The sequence below is a fragment of the Chrysochloris asiatica genome, unplaced genomic scaffold (assembly GCF_000296735.1).
Source record: "Chrysochloris asiatica unplaced genomic scaffold, ChrAsi1.0 scaffold00007, whole genome shotgun sequence".
Taxonomy (NCBI): domain Eukaryota; kingdom Metazoa; phylum Chordata; class Mammalia; order Afrosoricida; family Chrysochloridae; genus Chrysochloris; species Chrysochloris asiatica.
Genome location: NW_006408525.1, coordinates 31328340 through 31338306, shown reverse-complemented (window position 1 = coordinate 31338306; position 9967 = coordinate 31328340).

The window sequence follows — 9967 nt, the reverse complement described above, 5'->3', positions numbered from 1 at the left end:
GAAACCCTGTACAGGGTCGCTATGAGTCGGAACCGACTCCATGGCACATAACAACAACAACAACAAAGGGCAAGTAGGAGTTGTCTGTCAATTGGACCATTTGTAACCCAGAGACTGCCCGTATATTATAATATGCATGAACTCCTAAGTTTCACAATAAACTGAAAGGTAAGTGTATTCATTTTCTATTGCTGCAGAACAAAATGCCCCCAAACTTAACAACTTCAAACAAACATTATCTCGCACTGTTTCTGAAGGTCAGGAATTCAGGAGCAGCTTGGCTGGTTGGCTCTGCCTCAGACTCTCTTGTGAGTTGCATTCAGGGTGTTCACAGGGCTGGGGTCATCTGAAGACTTGACTGGGGGTGGAGGACCCAAGATGACTCCCTCACGTGGATGTTGTCTGGAGGCCTCAGTTCCTTGCCAGGTGACCCTCTCAATAGGGTTTCTTGAGTGTCATTACAACATGGACCTGGCTTGCCTCAGAGCCACTCTTGAAGAAGGTGCTTGAAGGTGAGCCACTGGTAAGAAGAAGAGGGATGGAGAGCGAGGCTGCTGAGTGAGACAGGACAGCTGGTATTGTGATTTAATCTTCACAGCAAACCCTCCCCCATTAGACAGATGAGAAAATAGAAGCTCAGAAAGGAGAAAAATCTTGCCCAGAGACGCAGAGTTGACAGCTGACAGAGCCAGGATTTAAGCTCGTAAGTGGTTGGCAACAAAGGCCAAGCTCTTTCAAACACTTGGTGGGGGATTGGATGCTATAACGTTAGGGGAAAGGGCCAGCTCGGGGCTTGGAAGGGGCATAGGAACCGAAGGAGGTGCCTATAGGCTGGGTGCCTCCTCCTAGTCTAGAGACAAGAAAGCTGGTTATTCCAAGCCCAGCTGCCACCCACACAAGACTATTTTTACCCTCTACTTCAGGACAATCTGCATCTCCTGGTTCTGGAAGGGCCATCTGGGCAGTCTGGCTGTCCCAGGAAGCGCCTCCATCCAGAGGCCACCGTTTATGCCCTACAGCTGTTTCTAGAGAAACTGTTAGCTTTGTGGTGAGCCTTGGCTGGCCAGGATCTGTAAGAACACCCCACACACACACCTCGTTCCAAGTGGGTAAAAGAAAACCTTCCTGGTAAGTACCACTTGAGGATTTGGCCTATCTGAGTGAAAAGGTTTAAATCTGCAGGTCTTTCAAATTGTCCACTTTTCAAACCAGGTTAATAAAGTGTTCTTTTGCATAGACCACTTGAATGAAATGATGGCAGTGATTTTATTTGTGTATTCAACAGTACACCCCTCTGAACAGTAGACATAGATGGCATTGTGTGTCTGTGTACTTCAGGGAGCTTCGAGAGCCCTTAAACATAATTGTTTTCTGAGGTGGTTTCAAACACTCCCCTGGGATCTTATATATACTATTCATTGGTTTGGCAAACTCTTCCTAGAATGGGCAAAGGATACCTCCTGTCAAAATGAGCTCACATTTCGGAGGGGGTGGGGAAGAGTAATCCGCTACAATTTGATGAACTTGACCTATACTTATAGATGTAGTAGTTCAAAAGAGGGAACAAATCTTTACAGCGAGGATCATTCCCACCCCCTCGGTATACAGGGTTGACAGGGATGGGCAACTTAGACATTGGCTACCCAAAATGGGGGGGGGGGGCACCTACAATGGCAAGAAGTGACTGGCTTACAAGCTTTCAAGAGGGAGCCTAGTCCCAGAGGATGTGGGGGAAGGTAGAATCTCCACTGAGTGGTTTCCAACCTGTCTGGATGGGGCTGATTAAAGGAGATGGGGATAAGACTCTCATGGTTCAATAGTGAATAATTGCTATCAGGACTGACTGTGAGGGTCGGAAATGTAAAGGTAGATGTTTTGTAACAAAAGGAGGGGAGTGGTTGATTTTGCAGTCCAGGAGCAGAGGTCCCTGGGACCATCAAGGGAGACAGAGTATAGTGCAGGACCCTACCCAGAGAAGCAGTGACGCCAGAGATGGAGGCAGAGACATGACATGGAGAGATGGAGTGGCTGGGGACTCTGGACTCAGGGAGGGAGAGGGGCTGTGTGCTGACAGCTGGCCTGGGGGCAGGCTTGCGGGGTGTACCCTTTGGTTGTTTGATGATGCATGGAGGGGATTGTAATCATTGAAACGAAATACGATAGGATGAATGTAAAACTAATGTTCTCCCATGTAAACTATCACATAATTCACAAGAAACACTTAAAAAAATAAAATGATCTCACATTTCATCTTGGCCAACAGGGAGACAATGATGTTTTACAGCATCTGGTGCAGAATTAAACATGGATCACCTGGTTCAGCTTTTGCTCCTTATCCTAGACCACAGGGGTCAGCCCCTCCTTTGTCTACTCATACAGGGTATAGGGCAGAGGGAGTCCCCAGGCATTTCAGGCCCAGGTGGTTTTACCCAAAGCAACAGAAGTACCTCAGGTATCTGTGCAGAAGTAGAGAGGTGGGTGTGCTGTGTTAGGACCCTTGCAGTGGAGAACAGAGACAGGAATTGGGAAGCTCCATACACACCTCCTGCCACCTGTCTGGTTTGTGCTGCTGAGAATACCAGGTTAGAGAGATCTGGGATCTATTTCTGCCCTTTACTGACTGGGTGACCTTGGACAATTCACCCACTTTGGACCTCGATGACCTCACTTGTAAGTCAGGGGAGCTGGATTAGATAGTATTCAATAAAACTTTATTTACAAAAACAAGTGGGCTAGTTGGACCAAGTTGGACTATCTCTGCTGCATGGTTCTGTGAAGGTGCAGAAAGCATGGGCCCAAAGTCTGTCTTGGCTTACCCCTTAAAACACTGCCTGAGCCTCCATCACCTCATCTGTAAAATGGGGTTTGTCAGGGTCCACATTCCCCAAACTGCTCTTGGGATCAGCAGATCTGTGAGATCTGCAATGGAAGGGAAGAGACAATGACGTAAAGGTTTCTTTAATACAGGACTTCCCAGGTCTTTAAAATCTGAAACTCATTGTGAATTTCCCAGGAGGTATACAGCTCTGGTAGCGTAGTGGTTATGAATTGGGCTGTGAACCTTAATGCCAGCAGTTCGAAACTACCAGCTGCTCTGTGGGAGAAAGATGAGGTTTTCTGCTCCCGTAAAGATTTACAGCCTCAAAAACCCTGTGCAGGGTCACTATGGGTCGGAACCAACTTGATGGCACTTAACAACAACAACATACAGGATGTAAGGGCTGGTATGACTCAGTAGAATAAGCACTGGACTGCTAACTGTGCAAACCATAAGATCAACAGTTCAAACTCACCAGCCGCTCTTAGAAACCCTATATAGGGTCACTATGAGTTGAAACCAAGTCTACAGCACATAATAACAACAACAACATACAGGCTATAAGGAGTTTTGGTGATGCAACAGTTAGGCACCTGGCTGCTAACCTAAGGTTATCAGTTCAAATCCACTCAGTGGCTTTGTACAAGCTAAGACCTGGCACCATGTATAGGAATCTACTGGACAGTCCCTAACAACAAAGACAGCATTCAGAATGTGGCAGGTGGCCTTTGCCAATAGAATCCTCTTTTATTAAACACCAATTGATTGTATGCCACCACTCGTCTGTCAGTTTGTAGTGACACTATGTACCAGTCAGCACAGTTTGGGAAATGCCTTGGAATCTAACTCAGCCTCAGTTTCCTTTCCCATAGAACAGAGATGATAATGGCATCTGCCCCCTCAAATTGTTGGAAAGGTTAAATGAGGTAATGCCTGGAAGCACAGAGTAAATGTTCAATAAATGCTGGTAGCAAGTATTTATAATAAGGTCTTCCTTTCCAGCCCTGACATTCTGTGATTCCAACTGCAATGTATAATTAAACTCCAAAGCATCTGACTTCCCAAGTAGAAAGAACAAGCCTGGAGGAAGGAAAAGGAAGAGAAAGACCCTTCTGGGTGCTCATTTCCACAGCTGCCTCTGTGCCAGTTGCCACCTCAGGGGACTGTAGCAAGACGCCAACTCCTCATGACAGCGCTCAGGTGAATTGGTGGCTCCCTGTTTAGCTCAGATGCTGTGGGGCATATTTGAGACTGAGGAGAGGTGAGATGTCAGATCAGTGCTGCTTTATGACCAAGTGTACAGCCTGACTCTATCCTATATGGTCAACTTCTATACCCACTGTCCTGGGCACAGTGGCCCTGGTCATGTTCAGGTGTGTGTGACGTGCTGGGGGAACAATGAGTTCAGGTGAGAAGAACAGAAAGGGCCACTCTATGGAGAAAACAATACCTGCAATGTCTCAGAAGGCTGGAATTGCAGGAGCCAGGGTGGAAGGTGATGAGGTGTGTCAGAACAGATGGCTGAAGGGGCAGGTGTCAGCACCCTCAGGTGGTGCCCCATCAGTCTGTCATATACATTTCCCAGGTGGTGCAAACAGTTACGTGCCTCAGATAATTATATGTTTCACTACTAATCGAAAGGTTGGTCATTCGAATCCACTCAGGTGCCTTGTAAGAAAGGCCTGGCAACCTGTCTCTGAAAGGCCACAGTCTTAAAAATCCTACGGAGTATATTTCTACTTTGCACACACGGGGTTGCCCTGAGTCAGAATCAGCTTGACGATTCTGGTTTGGGTTGTTAAAAGAGTCTTTTCTGCGTTTTTTTAAAAAGTTGATAATATGTATAACTTTTACACTCAGAAGAAAAACAATATTGTCAAAAAACAAAGGAAAACAATCACTCTTGCAACCATATGGATGATAGACTAGACTGGTCACCACAAGGCCAGTTTGGGGGCTACTGCAATTGATCACACAGAAAGGTAGCAATGAGGATCTAAGGAGGCAGTAAAAGAGGCGCTGGGGAGGACGAGATTCTTCTGGAGGAAGCTCAATCAAGCTCAGAACAATTTGGACCTGAGGGATGCTGCTCAGATCTCCGGCTTTCACTGGGTTTGGAAATGTGAGAGGACTGAAAAATCTAGAGTGAAGAAGGTTGGTTACAGTAAGTATGGTGCCCAGGGGATGTGCCTGTGGAAATACCTGGAAGACAATTGGAGGGAGCATCTTTTGGGAATTTAGAAGAGGGAGTCCAGACCTGGAGATGGAAGTTTAGAAGTCATCTGCTGGTTCACCCATTCGCTGAATATACACCAACTGTGTGCCAGGCCTGGTGCTGAGTGCTGGGAAACTGTGCCCTTAGGGAGTTCAGTCTAGTGAGGGAGACACAGAGAGACACAGAATCATTCAGATCCGTGTGAAAGTGCTGGTAGAGTAAGACTTGGGAAGTTGTGGGCACACGGGGGAGGGACTCTTCCACAAGGTCAACAGAACACTTTATTTGGCCTCCCTAACAGTGTAGCTGTGCCGAACCCTGCTGGAATTGGAAAATCATCCCTCTACTCTGATGTCATATTCTGAGTTCAGAGTACAAATTCTGCAAGGTGGTGGGCCTTTTGAGCAAGGGGTGCTAGGCCAGCTCCATCACAGGGCATGTTGTGGCTATTCCTGTCACCTGCATCAGAGTCTGTGAAGGCTGGAAGTAGTCATAGGTCATTGAAGAGTCAGGACAACGCCTAGAGACAGCCTCCCTTGAGCAGATAGAGCCCAGTGATAGGAAGGTGGAAAAGTTGTATTCAGAACTGTAAAGACATCTTACTCCAAAGAAGTAGTCATTTATATATTATATATATTTTTTTTCTTTCCTAAATATCATCTGTTGTGTTTTATAGACATACTCTTTCCTAATTCCATTCAGTCACGGTGGGAGCGGCCAGTTATGACACCCTGTTCCCCCTCCGTGAAGAAAGACAATTTTCTTCACTTGTCTTTGCTTCCAACAGGAAAAGACCAATAGTTGCCCCTTAGATGGCCACTCATAGCTTTTAAGACCCCAGTTGCTACCCACCAAAGTGAGACATAGAACATTTTCTTTGTGGACTGTGTTATGTGAATTGACGGTGGTGGCCTCTGAAACTATGGTTCTGAGTCCTCAGACCCAAGACTCTGTTCCTCAAGGCGTTTGATTTGGGATAAGGAGTTTTTATAACTTTGCTCCCTGGTGTGGTACTGTGGGTTAATGTGCTGGACTGCAAGGTCACTTTGAACCACAAGGTTGGCAGTTCAAGTTCACCAGCTGCTCCTCAGAAATCCTATAGAGGGTCAATATGGGTCAGAACCGACTTAATGGCACTTAACAGCAACAACAATGCCCTATTATACTCATGGATATATTTGCAGCATAGGTAAGTATCCATCAATGATTGTTTCTTTTATGTGAAAACCTTGCCTTGGCTCTTCATAACAGTGATCTCATGCAATATTTGTCCTTTTGTGATTGACAAATTTCACTCAGCATAATGTCCTCCAGGTTCATCCATGTTATGAGGTGTTTTGCAGATTCATTATTTTTTAAATGTTGCATCATATTTCATTGTGTGTATGTATCATAGTTTGTTTTTCCATTCTTTAGTTGATAGGCATTTTGATTGTTTGCATCTTTTTGCTATTGTGACAAGTACTGTGACCGACATGGGTGTGCGTGTGTCTTTCTCTGTTACAGAGATGTTCTCTAGGATATATGCCTAGTAGTGAGATTACTGGATCGTATACTACTTCTGTTTCGAACTTTTTAAGGAAGCACCATACTGTTTCCCATGGAGCTCTGGTAGCGTAGTGGTTACGAATCAGGCTGCAAACCTTAAGGTCAGCGGTTCGAAACTACCAGCCGCTCCGCGGGAGAAAGATGAGGCTTTCTACTCCCGTAAGGATTTACACCCTCGGAAACCCTGTACAGGGTCGCTATGGGTCGGAACCGACTCGACGGCACTTAACAACAACAACAATACTGTTTCCCACAGTGATGGTACCATTTTACAATCCCATCTTGGAGTCTTGTTAGATGTAGATTTGGATTCAGTATATCTGGGGTGGAAATGCAAATTCTCAGCAGGTGGTTGAACTGAAATGAACTGGTTCCAAGTCCTGAATAAAAACAAGAATGTACATTTGGTTCTTTGAGAGTGATACAGTCGTGCAGAAGAACTTGTTGTTGTTAGGTGCTGTCAAGTCGGTGCTGACTCATAGGAAACACCGCCCGGTCCTACACCATTCTCACAAATGTTACACTTGAGCCCAGTGCTGCTGCCACTGTGCCAATCCATCTCATTGAGGGTCTTCTTTTTTGCTGACCCCTTCTACCAAGCCTGATGTCCTGTTCTCAGGACTGGCCCCCTGATAATCTGTCTGAAGTAAGGGAGAGGAAGTCTCACCATTCTGGCTTCTAAGGAGCACTCCAGCTGTACTTTGTCCATCACAAATTAGTGACATGGAATACACAAAATCCTAGCTCTATAGGTTTTGGGAAAAAGATATTTTAGGTTAAATATCTACCATCTGTTACTTCGAAGTGAGGAAGATCCTTGGGAAAACAAGGAGAAGCATTCGTGTGGGATTAATTAAGTTTACAGGTATATATTTAATGATAAGACACCCAGAAGTTGTAATGTGTTGTCTGGGCTTCTAGGAAGTTGCTTAATTTTAGCACAGGCAAGGGGGAGCGTAGGAGGCCTTCCAAGGGTACATTGAAAATCATAACTCTTGAGTACCTTTCCAACTATTCTATATCAGCCTTGCCAATCACACAAGCCCAAAGATAGCAGACTTTGAGCTATAGCTGCTGCCCCATTGAAGACAAGGCACACCTTTTAAAAGATATTTCAACACGGGAGGTTTCATGGTATTGAGGAACCAACAAGGTAAAATCAGAAGCCAAAGACTGTACTGCCCCAATACCAGCTGTACTGCTGAGTATAATAGGAATATTAACACTCACCTCCCAGACTCCCATAAAGGTTTACAGCCTTGGAAACCCTATACAGGGTCGCTCTGAGTTGGCACACAACCCTGACCATCACCCGGACGACTTACCAACCGTTAGAGTTTACCAGCCACTCTACTCTGCAGGAGAAAGATGTAGCAGTCGGCGTCTGTAAAGATCTACAGTCTTGGAAGGCCCGAGGGACAATTCAGCTCTGTCCTATAGGATTGCTGAGTCAAAATCAAGTCCATGGTGCTGGGTTTTTGATTCTCAGGTAAGAAAGCTTGCACGCCAGTATACCTACAGCCACTTCCTTCACATTCTATTTAAACTAGGCCACTGCTGATCTCTAGTGGCCAATATATAGAAATGCGAGTTGACCTGAAGAAGGGGACGTGAGCGCTTTTTCTTCCCACCCCCCCACCCCCCCGCACTTGTCAATCTCCCTGATGCTGGGATTTCAACCAGGCCTGACCCATCACCCCCTTTTCATAAAATATGTATTTTGTGTGATGATACTAGTTGGAAAAATTAATAAACTTCATTTTTAAAGCAGCTTTAGGCTTAAAGAGAATTTGAGCAGAAAATAGAGTTCCCAAATATAGTTTCTTCTGTTATAATCTTAATGTGTTACATTTGTTACAATTGATGAGCAAATATGACCCGTTACTGACTAATCAATTCAGACTCATAGTGACCTTAAGGGACTGAATACAACTGTCCAATGGGGCTCCCAGGGCTGTAATCTGACAGAAACAGACAGCCACATCTTTCTTCCTTCAAGCGGCTTTTTATTAGCCCCTGAGCACTTCACCCCTGCATTACATGGGTTCCCCCAATTAGATCTTACAATATTTTGTCTTAATGTGGTACATTTGCTACAACTGATGCACCAGTATAAATACATTATCATTAACTAAAGTCCATAGTCTATATTCGGGTTATTATCATTATTTATATTGTGCAGTTCTATGAGTTTTAAGATAATTTCCTTGGAAACCCTATATAGGGTCGCTTTGGGTTGGAACCAACTTGATGGCACTTAACAACAACTATTAGAACAGTGTCCTGGTGTGGCGCTGTAGGACAAGCACTTGACCATAAGGTCGGTTTGAACCGCAAGGTCAGAGGTTCAAACTCACCAGATGCTCTTCAGAAACTCTATAAGGGTTGCTATGGGTCAGAATCGACTCATCAGCTCTTAGCAACAATAACATTAGAATAAGGAACTTTGGTAGTAAAGTGGATTACACATTGGGCTGCTAACTGCAAAGTCAGGCGCTCTGCAGGAGAAAGACGAGGCTTTCTGCTCCCATAAAGATTTACAGCCTCAGAAACCCTGTACAAGGTCGATATGAGTTAGAATCGATGCCTCGGCACACCATCGCTGCCGTCCCCACCACTGTTAGAATAGCAGCTAACTGTTTTCACTGCCCGAAATAGTTCCCATGTTCCACAATTCATTCCTTTGGTTTTGCTTTTTTCCCAGGATGCCATACAGTTGGAGTCATACATTTTGTATGTTTTTTTCAGACTGTTTTCCTGGATTTAAGATTCTTTTAGATAATTTTGTGACTTGAGAGGTCACTGTTTTATTGCTAAGTAATATTCCATATGGATAGATCCGTTTGCTTATCCATTCACCTATTGAAGGACATATTGGTTGCTTCCAATCTTTGGTAATTGTGAATAAATCTGCTCTAAACATTCATGTGAAGGAGCTCTGGTAGCATACTAGTTAAGAGCCGGGCTGCCAATTTCAAGGTCAGCAGTTTGAAACTACCAACAGTTCTGCAAGAGAGAGAGGACGCTTTCTGTTCCCATAAAGATTTACAGCCTTGGAAACCCTATACAGGGTTGCTATGAGTCAGAACCAACTCCACGGCACATAACCACTAGCACCACCAAACATTCATGTGAAGGTTTTTCTATAGACCTAAGTTTTCAATTCTTCCACCTTCAAGATGGCGGATCAGGTAGATGTGTAGTGAGGAGCTCGGTCAACAACAACATGGAATACCGGGCCAAGAGGGCTCATGAGTTGGTGTTGGAACTCTGGAACAAAGATAAAGGTATGTTTGGAGGTTCGGAGGGTTTATAGCTGGAGAATTTGCAGGAGAATCCAGAAATCCATTATTTTCTGGATCAAGACACTCAGCTGTTCCAGGAGC